The sequence below is a fragment of the Zingiber officinale genome, chromosome 8A, assembly GCF_018446385.1.
Source record: "Zingiber officinale cultivar Zhangliang chromosome 8A, Zo_v1.1, whole genome shotgun sequence".
Lineage (NCBI taxonomy): Eukaryota > Viridiplantae > Streptophyta > Magnoliopsida > Zingiberales > Zingiberaceae > Zingiber > Zingiber officinale.
The window spans coordinates 19543687-19559086 of record NC_056000.1 but is presented as its reverse complement, the minus strand read 5'-3'; the positions used below and the strand labels follow the sequence as shown (position 1 = coordinate 19559086).

General features: G+C 39.5%; 1 long non-coding RNA gene across 1 annotated transcript; it reads left to right on the top strand.

Moving 5' to 3' along the window:
- The first annotated feature begins 5215 nt into the window (after positions 1 to 5215).
- On the top strand, positions 5216 to 7770 carry LOC122008157. The gene is made up of 4 exons (XR_006119223.1): positions 5216 to 5335; positions 5873 to 5925; positions 6111 to 6331; positions 7539 to 7770. It is a non-coding gene; the product is annotated as an uncharacterized LOC122008157 (long non-coding RNA).
- The last annotated feature ends 7630 nt before the right edge of the window (positions 7771 to 15400 follow it).

Sequence of the window (15400 nt, the reverse complement as noted above, 5' to 3'; positions counted from 1 at the left end):
TCCTATGGGTTCGTATCGATCTCATGATCACAATGATGACCTCAAATAACTAATAAAATTTTTTAATCGTAATAATAGTTAGATTGACTCTATAAACCTTAAGACTTGGTGAAAAAGAGTTAGAGTTTGAAAATGATTAGGTGGTTTTGTTGGAAGATGACCCTAGAGAACTCGGAATGACACGAAACAAATTTCTATGAGTTCGTATCAATCTCATGATCTTACTAATGGGCACAAACATAATTTTTAATCAATACACCGATGTTAATAAATTGTTGCAACAAGAATCAAATATTTATTACTCGTTCGGGGTAAAAAATTTATAATCGTCATTATATTTGTTAAAAATTATATTTGACCCCATTAATGAGATCAGGAGAATGATACGAACCCAAAGAAATTTGTTTCGTGTCATTCCGAGCTCGCTAGGGCCATCTTCTAATTTTTAAAAGTTTAACCTAAAAAAACAGATTTTAGGGATGAATTTGGAAATTCGTCCCAAATTAGGGACGAACTTCTGAGTTCGTCCCTGATTTGGGACGAATTTCGTGTTTGTCGCAAAAATTAATTTTTTGTAAAATCAAAATAAATGCGTATAAAATACGGAAGATGGGCCTAGAGAGCTCGGAATCACATGAAACAAGTTCCTATGGGTTCGTATCGATCTCATTATCACAATGATGGCCTCAAATAACTAATAAAATTTTTTAATCGTAATAATAGTTAGATGGACTCAATAAACCTTAAGACTTGGTGAAAAAGAGTTAGAGTTTGAAAATGATTAGGTGGTTTTGATATCCAAAATCACTCACCTAAATATATTGTGTGAAAAAAATATTTGAGATCATCATTGTGATCAGGAGATCGACACGAACCCATAGAAACTTGTTTCATGTGATTCCGAGCTCTCTAGGTCCATCTTTCATATTTTTTACGCATTTAATTTGATTTATGAAAAAATTAATTTTTGTGACAAACTTGAAATTCGTCCCAAATCAGGGACGAACTCAGAAGTTCGTCCCTAATTTTGGACGAATTTCAAGTTTGTCGCAAAAATCTATTTTTTTAGGTTAAACTTATAAAAATTGGAAGATGACCCTAGAGAACTCGGAATGACACGAAACAAGTTTCTATGAGTTCGTATCAATCTCGTGATCTTACTAATGGGCCCAAACATAATTTTTAATCAATACACCGATGTTAATAAATTGTTGCAACAAGAATCAAATATTTATTACTCGTTCAGGGTAAAAAATTTATAATCGTCAGTATATTTGTTAAAAATTATGTTTGACCCCATTAATGAGATCAGGAGAACGATACGAACCCAAAGAAATTTGTTTCGTGTCATTCCGAGCTCGCTAGGGCCATCTTCTAATTTTTAAAAGTTTAACCTAAAAAAACAGATTTTAGGGACGAATTTGGAAATTCGTCCCAAATTAGGGACGAACTTCTGAGTTCGTCCCTGATTTGGGACGAATTTCGTGTTTGTCGCAAAAATTAATTTTTTGTAAAATCAAAATAAATGCGTATAAAATACGGAAGATGGGCCTAGAGAGCTCGGAATCACATGAAACAAGTTCCTATGGGTTCGTATCGATCTCATTATCACAACGATGGCCTCAAATAACTAATAAAATTTTTTAATCGTAATAATAGTTAGATGGACTCAATAAACCTTAAGACTTGGTGAAAAAGAGTTAGAGTTTGAAAATGATTAGGTGGTTTTGATATCCAAAAATCACTCACCTAAATATATTGTGTGAAAAAAATATTTGAGATCATCATTGTGATCAGGAGATCGACACGAACCCATAGAAACTTGTTTCATGTGATTCCGAGCTCTCTAGGTCCATCTTTCGTATTTTTTACGCATTTAATTTGATTTATGAAAAAATTAATTTTTGCGACAAACTTGAAATTCGTCCCAAATCAGGGACGAACTCAGAAGTTCGTCCCTAATTTGGGACGAATTTCAAGTTTGTCGCAAAATCTATTTTTTTAGGTTAAACTTATAAAAATTGGAAGATGACCCTAGAGAACTCGGAATAACACAAAACAAATTTCTATGAGTTCGTATCAATCTCGTGATCTTACTAATGGGCCCAAACATAATTTTTAATCAATACACCGATGTTAATAAATTGTTGCAACAAGAATCAAATATTTATTACTCGTTCGGGGTAAAAAATTTATAATCGTCAGTATATTTGTTAAAAATTATGTTTGACCCCATTAATGAGATCAGGAGAACGATACGAACCCAAAGAAATTTGTTTCGTGTCATTCCGAGCTCGCTAGGGCCATCTTCTAATTTTTAAAAGTTTAACCTAAAAAAATAGATTTTAGGACGAATTTGGAAATTCGTCCCAAATTAGGGACGAACTTCTGAGTTCATCCCTGATTTGGGACGAATTTCGTGTTTGTCGCAAAAATTATTTTTTTGTAAAATCAAAATAAATGCGTATAAAATATGGAAGATGGGCCTAGAGAGCTCGGAATCACATGAAACAAGTTCCTATGGGTTCGTATCGATCTCATTATCACAATGATGGCCTCAAATAACTAATAAAATTTTTTAATCGTAATAATAGTTAGATGGACTCAATAAACCTTAAGACTTGGTGAAAAAGAGTTAGAGTTTGAAAATGATTAGGTGGTTTTGATATCCAAAAATCACTCACCTAAATATCTTGTGTGAAAAAATATTTGAGATCATCATTGTGATCAGGAGATCGACACGAACCCAAAGAAACTTGTTTCATGTGATTCCGAGCTCTCTAGGTCCATCTTTCGTATTTTTTACGCATTTAATTTGATTTATGAAAAAATTAATTTTGCGACAAACTTGAAATTCGTCCCAAATCAGGGACGAACTTCTAAGTTCGTCCCTAATTTGGAACGAATTTCAAGTTTGTCGCAAAAATATGTTTTTTTAGGTTAAACTTATAAAAATTGGAAGATGACCCTAGAGAACTCGGAATGACACGAAACAAGTTTCTATGAGTTCGTATCAATCTCGTGATCTTACTAATGGGCCCAAACATAATTTTTAATCAATACACCGATGTTAATAAATTGTTGCAACAAGAATCAAATATTTATTACTCGTTCGGGGTAAAAAATTTATAATCGTCAGTATATTTGTTAAAAATTATGTTTGACCCCATTAATGAGATCAGGAGAATGATACGAACCCAAAGAAATTTGTTTCGTGTCATTCCGAGCTCGCTAGGGTCATCTTCTAATTTTTAAAAGTTTAACCTAAAAAAATAGATTTTAGGGACGAATTTGGAAATTCGTCCCAAATTAGGGACGAACTTCTTAGTTCATCCCTGATTTGGGACGAATTTCGTGTTTGTCGCAAAAATTAATTTTTTGTAAAATCAAAATAAATGCGTATAAAATACGGAAGATGGGCCTAGAGAGCTCGGAATCACATGAAACAAGTTCCTATGGGTTCGTATCGATCTCATTATCACAATGATGACCTCAAATAACTAATAAAATTTTTTAATCGTAATAATAGTTAGATGGACTCAATAAACCTTAAGACTTGGTGAAAAAGAATTAGAGTTTGAAAATGATTAGGTGGTTTTGATATCCAAAAATCACTCACCTAAATATATTGTGTGAAAAAAATATTTGAGATCATCATTGTGATCAGGAGATCGACACGAACCCATAGAAACTTGTTTCATGTGATTCCGAGCTCTCTAGGTCCATCTTTCGTATTTTTTACGCATTTAATTTGATTTATGAAAAAATTAATTTTTGCGACAAACTTGAAATTCGTCCCAAATCAGGGACGAACTTCTGAGTTCGTCCCTAATTTGGGACAAATTTCAAGTTTGTCGCAAAAATATGTTTTTTTAGGTTAAACTTATAAAAATTGGAAGATGACCCTAGAGAACTCGGAATGACACGAAACAAGTTTCTATGAGTTCGTATCAATCTCGTGATCTTACTAATGGGCCCAAACATAATTTTTAATCAATACACCGATGTTAATAAATTGTTGCAACAAGAATCAAATATTTATTACTCGTTCGGGGTAAAAAATTTATAATCATCAGTATATTTGTTAAAAATTGTGTTTGACCCCATTAATGAGATCAGGAGAACGATACGAACCCAAAGAAATTTGTTTCGTGTCATTCCGAGCTCGCTAGGGCCATCTTCTAATTTTTAAAAGTTTAACCTAAAAAAACAGATTTTAGGGACGAATTTGGAAATTCGTCCCAAATTAGGGACGAACTTCTGAGTTCGTCCCTGATTTGGGACGAATTTCGTATTTGTCGCAAAAATTAATTTTTTGTAAAATCAAAATAAATGCGTATAAAATACGGAAGATGGGCCTAGAGAGCTCGGAATCACATGAAACAAGTTCCTATGGGTTCGTATCGATCTCATGATCACAATGATGGCCTCAAATAACTAATAAAATTTTTTAATCGTAATAATAGTTAGATGGACTCTATAAACTTTAAGACTTGGTGAAAAAGAGTTAGAGTTTGAAAATGATTAGGTGATTTTGCTATCCAAAAATCACTCACCTAAATATATTATGTGAAAAAAATATTTGAGATCATCATTGTGATCAGGAGATCGACACGAACCCATAGAAACTTGTTTCATGTGATTCCGAGCTCTCTAGGTCCATCTTTCGTATTTTTTACGCATTTAATTTGATTTATGAAAAAATTAATTTTTGCGACAAACTTGAAATTCGTCCCAAATCAGGGACGAACTCAGAAGTTTGTCCCTAATTTGGGACGAATTTCAAGTTTGTCGCAAAAATATGTTTTTTTAGGTTAAACTTATAAAAATTGGAAGATGACCCTAGAGAACTCGGAATGACACGAAACAAGTTTGTATGAGTTTGTATCAATCTCGTGATCTTACTAATGGGCCCAAACATAATTTTTAATCAATACATCGATGTTAATAAATTTTTGCAACAAGAATCAAATATTTATTATTCGTTCGGGGTAAAAAATATATAATCGTCAGTATATTTGTTAAAAATTATGTTTGACTTCATTAATAAGATCAGGAGAACGATATGAACCCAAAGAAATTTGTTTCGTGTCATTCTGAGCTCTCTAAGGTGATTTTCTAAATTTTTAGAATCACTTAAAAAAAATAGAAAGTTTGCGACGAATTTTTTACTTCGTCCCTAATTAGGGACGAAATTGGCAACGAATTTGTTTTCGTCGCAAAAATCGCAATAATCCCAATCCCTCCCGTGCCCTAATTATTTTTCTTCTCTTCTCCAGCAGCTCGTGCGGCGGCGACGAACCTTCTGCCCTATTCCGGCCACGATCTCCAACAGGTAAAGTTCATTTCTCCCCCTCTTTTTTCCCAACCATACTAGAGCGTAAGGCGACGACCGCTGCTTGGTCGCGCCGGCTGTTCTTGCACGGCACGCATGGATCTCCGACCCCCTATATGCTGCAGTCGGGCCTCGGTGGCCGCTGGTGGCTTTGGCGGCCGCTGCCGGCCCAAGTTCGTTGCCGACCGCCTGGCGACGCTGGCATGCCGGTCGCCGACCCCCCTATGATGCCTAGGGGGCTGCTGTCGGTCTCCTTCTGCTGTCAGCAGCTGTTGCCGGCAGAAGGACTGCCGCTGGTGGCCTTGGTGGCCACTGTCGGCCGCTTGGCGACATTGCCTTGCTTGTTGTCGGCCACCTGTGACGCCTAGGGGGGAAGTTGCCAATCTCGTGCTACTGTTGGCAGCCACTGCTGGCTCCTAGCTGCTGCTACTGACCCCGGCAGTCGGCTGTTGGCTGTTGCTTTCCATCGGTGTCGGAGGATATAATTATTTTTGAATCTTATATACAATTGTAAACATTTTATTGTTTCTTGTGTAGGTTTGTACACCGACGCAGTTTGGAGAGACGCTCATTGTTGTTTTCCTTTGCAGGTATATGTATTTATACTTGTTTACTAATAATGATAGTAATAATGTTACTGTATTTGTCTATTGTACTATCTCTTGTTTTTATTTTGGTTGTTATATAGTATTTTCATATGTATGTTCACTTGCTTCATATTTACCATTAGTTTGTTGTCTAGAAGTTTTTTATTATTGTAATTTATTGTAAACAGACAAAATGCAGAATGAAAGAAGTTGGATGTATAAGAAGAATTTGCCTAATCGTCGGGGTTTATAAAGGACAGGGATGAAGAAATGAGAGAAATGCGTCGACAACAAGATTTTATTATGCGGCATCTTCAGTTAAGTTCTGTTTCAAGTCAAATTCCTCCCGGTGATGGTGATGATGGTGATGATGATGATGGCGATGGTGGTGATTCTTGATAAATTTATGGTAAATTTTATGTTTGAATTTTTTTCATGTCATGTTATAGTTGATTCTATATTTTCATTTTACCTTGATACATTGCTTCTTATGTCATGTTTGCTATCTATATAAGATAACACTGCAAAATAGTTCTACTACCTTATTATTAATTTAGCTTTGTATCTTCATGTCCTTGCTCTTTTGATTGTTTTTTAGAACGCTTTATATTGTGATGTGTTATACTAATTCCATGCTGCCTTTGCATAATTTTGATGTTTGAGTTACAATTATGTCATCTTTTTGTTGCAGTGACTAGTTTAATTTGGTGATCATTTTTTTGAACCTTTCATAGAGTAACTATCTCTAATATTGATTTGAGTTCTTTTGTCAATTCTTTTACCAGCATTTGTTATTATTTTTGTTGGCACTGGAAATCTTGTTCTAGTACAAAATCTTGTCAGTGCTCTGTAGTTGGCTATTTGAACTTAAGAAAAGGGAAATACGTTGAAAAGCAAGGCCTTTAAACTCATAGATTTACTAGTTCATTATTTCATTATACAGGAGTCATCTGCATTTATATTTCTCATTTCATATCATAGTAATTGTGCTTGATCAGACTGGCTTGGTCATTTTCCTCTATAAGATGTGTTTCTCTTTAAATATGCAGGAGAGTTTAGGTTGCAGAAGATATATTTATTCCATAGATATTAATGGCTAGAAAGTAATGACTATTTGGTTTGCACTATTGCTTCACTCTTTAAGTATCTTCTATAAAATTGGGTTTAGATAAATTCAATTGCATGAGACGAGTTGGTTTTCTCATTCATAATATAAATTGCAAAGAGCTATTAAAAATGAAGAACCACAATAACTTAGTGGTGTGAGATATCAGAGGAGGATGAATGGCTTAATTTATACAGTAAGATTTATTTAAGCCATTAATTTCAATTGTCATACAAGGGTGTGTATCATGTGCATTTAGATTTAGTTTTTGAGTAGTTCCAGCCTCTTCAATAATACTCCCAACGCTTGATTTGAATATAGGAATAGTTTATGAGTTAGTATGAATGTGAAGCAAGTCATTTTTTTAGTGCATGAGATATTTTTACGTACCTTGTGGCATGATTTGAAAACCATTGCTTGTAGGATCCAGTTCTTAGCAAGTCATTAATATGTTTGATATATTTTTTTTAGTTATAAATGTTACTTATTGTTTGTTTGTAATTTAACGCAGGAAAAGAAGCATGGAAGGCGACCGAAGCTCCTGAGACATGACGATATGTATTTTATTTTCCTTTGGATGTCTTGTTACATTTGTTGTTTGGATTGTTAGAACTTTCATGTTTGATATTATGAGTTGTTGAACTTGTTTGGATTTTGACTAGTTGTATATATGAATATGACGTGTTTAGTTTTGGAATGATTTGTTTGGATATAAGATATATGGATTATGGATGTGTTGGATATGATGAGTTTAGTTTTGGGATGATTTGTTTGGATGTTGTATATGGATGTATTTGATATAAATTGTTGAAGATGTTATAAGTGTAATATGTAAACAGAATAACAGAAAAATCAAAAAAAGATTCTGGATTTTTTTTTTTATTTTTGGGACAAATTTTGCGACAAATATGTTTTTGTCGCAAATTTATCGTAAATCTTTTGCGATTAATCAAAATTTGTCCCAGAATTCGTCGCAGATTTGGGACAAAATTAAGGTTTTCGTCGCAAATTAGGAACAAATTTTGGGACGAATTCAGATTCGTCCCAGAATTCGTCGCAAATAGTTTTTTTACCCAACGTCTAAAGCAACGTTTTTGGGACAAATCTAGGTTTGTCGCAAATTTGCGACAAATCTAGGTTCGTCCCAAATTTGGGACGAATCTGGATTCGTCCCAAATTTGGGACGAATCTGGATTCGTCCCAAATTTGGGACGAATCTGCATTTGTCCCAAATTTGGGACGAATCTGCATTCGTCCCAAATTTGGGACGAAAATATTTTTTTGTCGCAAATCTTCGATTTTTTTTCCCCTCTAGTCATTTGTAATTAGGCAACGTTTTTTGCGATGAAAAATTTTCGTTGCAAATTTGGGACAAAAGAATATGTTTGTCGCAGATAAAAAATTATGAAATTTGCAACGAATAAATGTTCGTTGCAGATTTGCAACGAATTCTGCGACGAAACTTTAAATTTGTCGCAAATATTTCCAACGAAATTATGTATTCGTCGCTAATATTTTTGCAACACCATTTTTGGGACGAATATAAATTCGTCCCAAAATTCGTCGCAAAATTTTTTGCGACGAATTTTTTTATCAAATTCGTCCCAAATTTCGTCCCTAACTAGCAGATTTTTTATAGTGAATGTAAAAAAATATCTAGTATATTTTCTATCCAGTTAAGTATTTGATCCTGTCCAAGAGTCGAGTCGACGGACGCTGGGGACGTGGCGCTCTATGCTGTCTTTGGATGACCTCCCGATGACGGGGACCTCTAGCGAACCTGCAACAAAGCCAAGCCGAGAAGGGGTTTCCAGCGACGACCCTCCAACGCTCAAGTCAGGGAACGGCGAGATGAAGTAGAAGCAGAGTAACGAGACTGTAGCTACAGTGAAGAATCTCGCATACCTCCGTTGAAGTCTAGGGGTCCTTATATAGGATCCCTGGAAGGCGCGTACACGCTTCTAGAGGCGTGCACGCTCCTCGAAGCATATCTCGGAATGAATGTGTCAAAAAAGTGTGTCTGACGCCATACCGCAACCGTCCGAGCATATCTCTGACATGACAATGGAAACTTCTCTCGTACGATTCTCTGTCCGGTTTGGCTGCCGGCCATGCTGTCTGTCGGCGGCACACGTCTCGAGAAGGATATTACCAACTGCCCCTTTTGTCCTCTTCTGAATCTTCTATCGGTTACTAGGCCGAGCGGGAGAGCCTAATAACCGAGTGAGAAGGCCGCTCGATCACATACTTGGACGGGTCTGCAGTCTTAGTTGATTTGTAGCTCAGCCGAGCGGACAAGGCGCTCGGCTGATCGGCTCATGAGCGTCGGAAACTCGACCGACAGTCGAGTTGTCGTGGTGCCGGCCTGGGCGATATTCCGGCCGATCGGCCAGGTGGACTTTCCGATCGACAAGACCATTGGGCTGACCATTTTGACTTTGACCTCCACGTGTCGCTGGCCACTGTACGGCCAGGCCCCCTCTTTCACCACCGGATCATTATCATTTAAAGAAAATCTAGTATATTTTCTATTCAATTGAGCATCATTTAAAGAAAATCTAGTATATTCGAGTATATTTTCTATTAAAATTGTCCTTCATATTTTTTTAGGTATAAATAGTCTAAAAATGAGTATAATTCCTATTAAATTCAGCATTTTAAACTAGAATCGAGTATATTTTCTATTAAATTGAGTACGATGTTTTTCCTATTTAATATAATTCCTCCTAAATTTAGTACTATTTGAAAAAAATCTAGTATAATTTTTATCCAGTATCATTTAAAGAAAATCTAGTATATTTTCCATCCAATTGAGTATCCACTACAAGTCAAATCCTCATAGACATCGGTAAAATAACATCGGTTTTAAGCAAAAATTGATGTCTTTGAGTATTTTACATCGGTTTTTTCAAAAGCCGGTGTCTATGAGCACAAATTTTTGCTTATAGACATCGGTTTTTTTAGCCGATGTCTATGAACACCTTTTTTTTATTAATAGATATCGATTTTAACAACGGTTTTTAAAATCCGGTGTCTATGATAAAATAATATAATATAATTCTCCCACCAATACTTAGTCAAAATTTACAACACTTCACTCTTCCCTCCAAACCTAAACCTATATCGCGCCGTCCACCGTATACCGTCGCAACGCTGCCACCACTTTCCTCCTCGCCATTGGTCGTCCGACCATCTCTCTCAGCCTCATCTCCCTCTTCCCCTTCCTAAATCGATGCCCCTTCCTCTCCCGATCAGGACACACGATGCCCTTGCTTCTCCGTCCAATCACACCGCATCTCCTCCAACTCCTCCCTTTGGGTGAGAAGAGGCTGCCTGTGTGGCTTGGAGTCGTCTCCGGGTCGCTAGAAGTCGTCCTCCTCCACTCTTTCTCGATCCCATATCTGGTAACCTCGATTCCTCATCTCCTTCTTCCAATCCGATCCCTCCTTGTCGATCCTTGCGTGGCCAGGATTGATCGGAGCTCCTTGCTCGCTGATTTTGCTGCTTGCAGTAGGATTCGGCGCTACCTCCGGGTGTGTTATCGACTTATCGGTCGACATGGTGGGGGGAAGACGCAGATGAGGAGGATAGAGAACCTGGCCAGTCGGCAGGTGACCTTTTCCAAGCATCGGAGAGGCCTTCTGCAGAAGGCCTTTGAGCTCTCTCTGCTCTGCGATGCCCAGCACCAAATGTCAAGTATTCCCCAAGTACTCCTTATGATTATCGATTTGTGAACTGGGTAACAAATGTCAAGTATTTTTGTCTTTCATCCGAAATAAAAGTACCAGTGCTTCCATACTTGACCAATTTGAGCTTGATCAGGAGTTAAATGCATATTTTGCATTTTTGTTCGAACTTATTGCAGAGAGGGGACCTTCTGTGGGTTTGAATGTTAACCTTAGCCGATATGATCTGTTTCATGGCCATCTCTTCATTGCTGACTCTAGAAGACTTGGCATTCTATAAGTAGAAAATGATCTTCCAATTTCCCAGCAAAGTTATAGCTTTCCTATTGTTTGAAATTTTGTGTTCTTATGTAGTGTTCACTCTATTTTCATGCTCCTTTTGTCAGAGTGACAAGTGTTTTCAAGGAATAGTAGCAAACATAGAACGTGCCTTAGTGTTTGTGATGCCTATGCAAATTTAAGTAGAAAAAAAAAATTAAACTAAAGTGATTTATCTCTTGGTAAATGATCACAGGGTACTGAAGTCACTACTAAAGTCCTTCCTCATCTTCGACAGTTTCATCTTCTTGATCTCTTGATTGCAAGTATTAATTGATTGATGCATGCAGTGTGTTTGATGAATTTCCTCAAACACTACCCTGAGTTGATTTTATCATTTTTGTTTGCATGATTCTCTTGAGTGATAAATGCTAGTTACTGTCACTTGTGGTATCAATTCTAGTTTGCCCCTAACACAATTTCATATGCCAATAGTAGCTTTTGTGGTTGTTGTTGTCGTGATGCAGCTCAAGGTGCGGCTATGAGGCTACTTGTGAAAATGACACTTCCACGAAAATCACATGAATAAAGAAAATCCGACAGATTTAGTTCATTTAAGATGTAGAGAGGGTGCTATACCCATCAACAAGATGAAATGATGACATTTAACTTTTCCTTATGAGATGAAATATTCTAATTGGTTGGTTAGTTATCTTGAAGTGTCGTGTTAATTTTAAGTATTAGATAGTTATCTTGAAGTGTCGTGTTATTTTCTTGAAGTGTCGTGTTGGCTGATCAACTTTGCAGCCAGGTATAATAGTATATTAATCAATCATTCAAAAATGACATTATCAAATTTCTATCCATTAACCATATCGTTTGCGGAAAATTATCAGGTCCCAATGCTCAGAAACATGAAGTATGTGGCATGCTACTACATAACTGGGAGTTATAGAACACAAGACTACGGGCTTTGCATGAGATCCAAGCATTACAGGGACTTAGCGTAATGCTGTCTCCTTTCTTCCTTACTACTGGCGAGCCATGCAGGTTTAATTAGTTTCGCACACTCTCCTCCTTTCTATGCATCTGGATTCTGATATGATCTGGGCGTACAGTGTGCTAGAAGATGGTTTGATGAAGGAGAAACAAGCCACTTGATCAACCTGGGAAAGTATGTTTCAGCCATGCTCGCTGCTGGTGCCAAAGTAGCTTAAGAAAAGGAGAAGAGTGCAGGCTGGCTTGCACTTCTTGTGGTAATCTCAAGTTCTGCCACTGTGTACCAACTGTACTGGGATTTTGTTAAGGATTGGGGATTGCTCCAACTCAACTCCAAGAACCGATGGCTTCCGGAATGAATTGATCCTCCGGTGCAAGTTTGTTTACTACTTATCGATGGTATGTCATGAGATCATATACACTAATCACATCTAATGAAGTATTAAATATGATATCGGTTGTTTATCTCAAACACAAAATTACCACACCATAATTTTACTCATTAGATCAACGAAGATGTTCCACAATACTTTCCTTGGCGATTTTCTCCTAGGTCTCCTTTTGTAAGTTCTCTGATCCTCTCTTGTTTTCGCGTTTGCTTCCCTTTACTTTCCTTGGCGTCGCCTCTCTCGTTGCTCTTTCCGTCAATCTTTTCGACGATCCTTCTGCGTTTTCCTTTTACCATCATGGTCAGTTCTTCGGACCCCTCTCCTGGCCTCTGGTACAAAGCCATGGAGAGTCAGTTTGACTCGGGAGATGCCTGTAATCTGATTAATGCTTATGATATCCCTACCAACCACAAGCTTACCCTCGCCGAGCCGTCCGACCGACCCCATGATGCGCCGGTCGGTACTATTACTTTCTTCCGTGACCAATTCGTAGTTGACCTTAGGTTTCTCATCCACCCATTCATCATAGAAATGTATAACTACTTTCGCATTCCGCTCGGCCAGCTTATGCCCAACTCCTTTAGGCTGCTGTGTGGCGTAGTTGTGCTCTTCTGAGTGCACAACATCCCCCTTAAACCTCAGATTTTTCATTATTTTTACTATCCCAAGTTGTCCGAGATAGACAACTTCTTGTTTCAATCTCGGATCAACTTGATTTTCTTTGATAAGATGCCTACCTCCAACAAGCACTGGAAAGACTATTTTTTCTTTTTGAGTCTTCCCGAGTCGCTACCTTTCCGAACCCAATGGCAAACTTCTCTGCCACCTCCCCTCGACCTGAAAAGGTATAGGACCGATCCCGCTTTTCTACACGCGGCTAACCTGCTGGCCAACAAGAAGCTAGACATCCACAAGCTGCTGCCTAAAGGGATGCTGTATGTATTTGGCTTAAGCCCAATCCGAACGCGGCTTCCAAATGGCCCTGGTAAGAAATAACTTTCTCTCCTTTTCTTTGAGTCTAACTGATTTCTTTTCTCTTTCTTGCAGTTGTGACCATGATGAAGTCGGTGGTGCTTGGCATGCTAAAACGCAAGGCTACCGAGATAAAGGCTGTTGCAGCGCAGGAAGCGGAGACACTCGGCATTGCCCCGGTCGGCTCTCATGAAGGCGAGAGCGAAGAGGCGCAGACAGCGGGCGATGCGTCTGCCGCTCGAACCGTCACTACAGATGCAGTAGGAGAAACTGCTCCGTCGAGTACTCAACCGGCCACTCGGCCCGAGGAATCCGGGTCTTCCGATGATGAACATCCGTTGGTTGGACGCAAACGCCGCCGAACGGGCACACCCACCCGCTCGTCCACCTCAGTCGTACACGTATCCGAGTAGATGAACGATCCCCCTCCACTAGCTCCGGCGACTATGGAAGCGCTATCTTCCGACCGGACCCCATCTCAAGGAGATTGGCCTTCCGACCCCATCGCTGTCCAGCCCTTGAGCTCACTCCCTCCTGCTCAGCGACAAATCAGGCGGTCTCTTATACGCTCCGATCCGGTCGGCCAGTCCTCTGTCCCTTCAGCGTCTGCTCAGTCTACCCCGGGCTGGCGTAGGACCATCAAGGCCCTACTCCACCTACCGACAGAGGAATATCTGCAGTCGACCGAATAGCCGATGAGCCCCGAGCACCAAATAACCATCCGGGGACCCATCGCGAAAATATGGGAGGACGCTCGAGCGCGCATGGCTTTGATGCCTCGGGGGCTGCTCGGCAACAGTCACCTACAACAAGCCATCGGGGTAACTTTCATTATAACCTTCTATTTTTCGGTTCGGCTCGGCAATGACCCTTTCCCTTCCGATCTAGTTGCAATATTGGGTGGAAAGTATTGCGGTAAGCAACCGCTTGGCGCTCCTTGAAGAGGAGTTCAAAAATCTCAAGGTCTCTGGTGGGGCTCCCCCTCAAGTCCCTTCCTATGCCGAGATGAAGGCGGACCTTGACAAGACCACAAGACTGCTGGAGGCTGAGCAGCACAAATCTTCCGGTCTGCAGACTAGGGTGGACCAGCTCGAGACCCAAGTTAAAACGTATGGCAAAAAGATCCGTTTGGCGAACACCCGGAAGAATAGGGCCATCACCGACCTGGAGGCAAAAAATGTCGAGGTTCAAGCGCTCGAGCAGAAGGACAAGGAGTTAACTGATCTGCCGAACGCTGAGAAAGCTGGTCGCTCGGCGGAGGTGATCACTCTTTAGGGCGACCTGAAGGCCTTTCAGGACGCACTTGAGGCCTCCCGAGCCGCCCTAAAAGAATATCAGGGGGCCGAGCCGAGCCGGATGGCTATTGCGTAGCAGAACTATATTCGTTCGGAGAAGTTCGTAGAGAAAGCCTGCGCTCGGCTTGTCCATGCATTCGAGCTGGCTATTACTGCCACGGTTGACTATCCAAAGACAAAGGGTCGCCTTCCTGAGAATTTCACCATTCCGGTCCGTGACCATGCAGACCTCCTTACCACGGTCCCTGATGAAATTTTTGCTTATCTAGAGTAAAGTCGTGGATGTGTACTGGCCGTTCGGCCTATTTCACTACGTGTACTTGCCGTTCGACTTATTTTGATTAATGAACTTTTTTGGCCTTGTTTGCTTGTTCTATCGTTGTGTATATCCGAGCGAGTTATCTGGTCCCTTGATTGCTACTGAATTCGTGAGCCTTCCGTCTTTTGATCTCCGAGCCGTTGCTCGACAATCGAGTAAAGGACCACCTCTTTTCCATAGGATCTGTCAGATTGAAATGATGCCAAGGCGGAGTTTTTTAGTAGTCGCTCGACTCTGGCGTTTACTGTCAGTGCTCGACAATCTTCAGGCCGGAAGGTTTATAGTCGCCGGTTCGACTCTAGAGTTTAACGTTGCCGCTCGACGGTCTTCAGGCCGGGAGGTTTATAGTCACCGGTTCGACTCTAGAGCTTAACGTCGTCGCTCGACGGTCTTCATGCCGGGAGGTTTATAGTCGTCGGTTCGACTTTAGAGTTTAACGTCGCCGCTTGATGGTC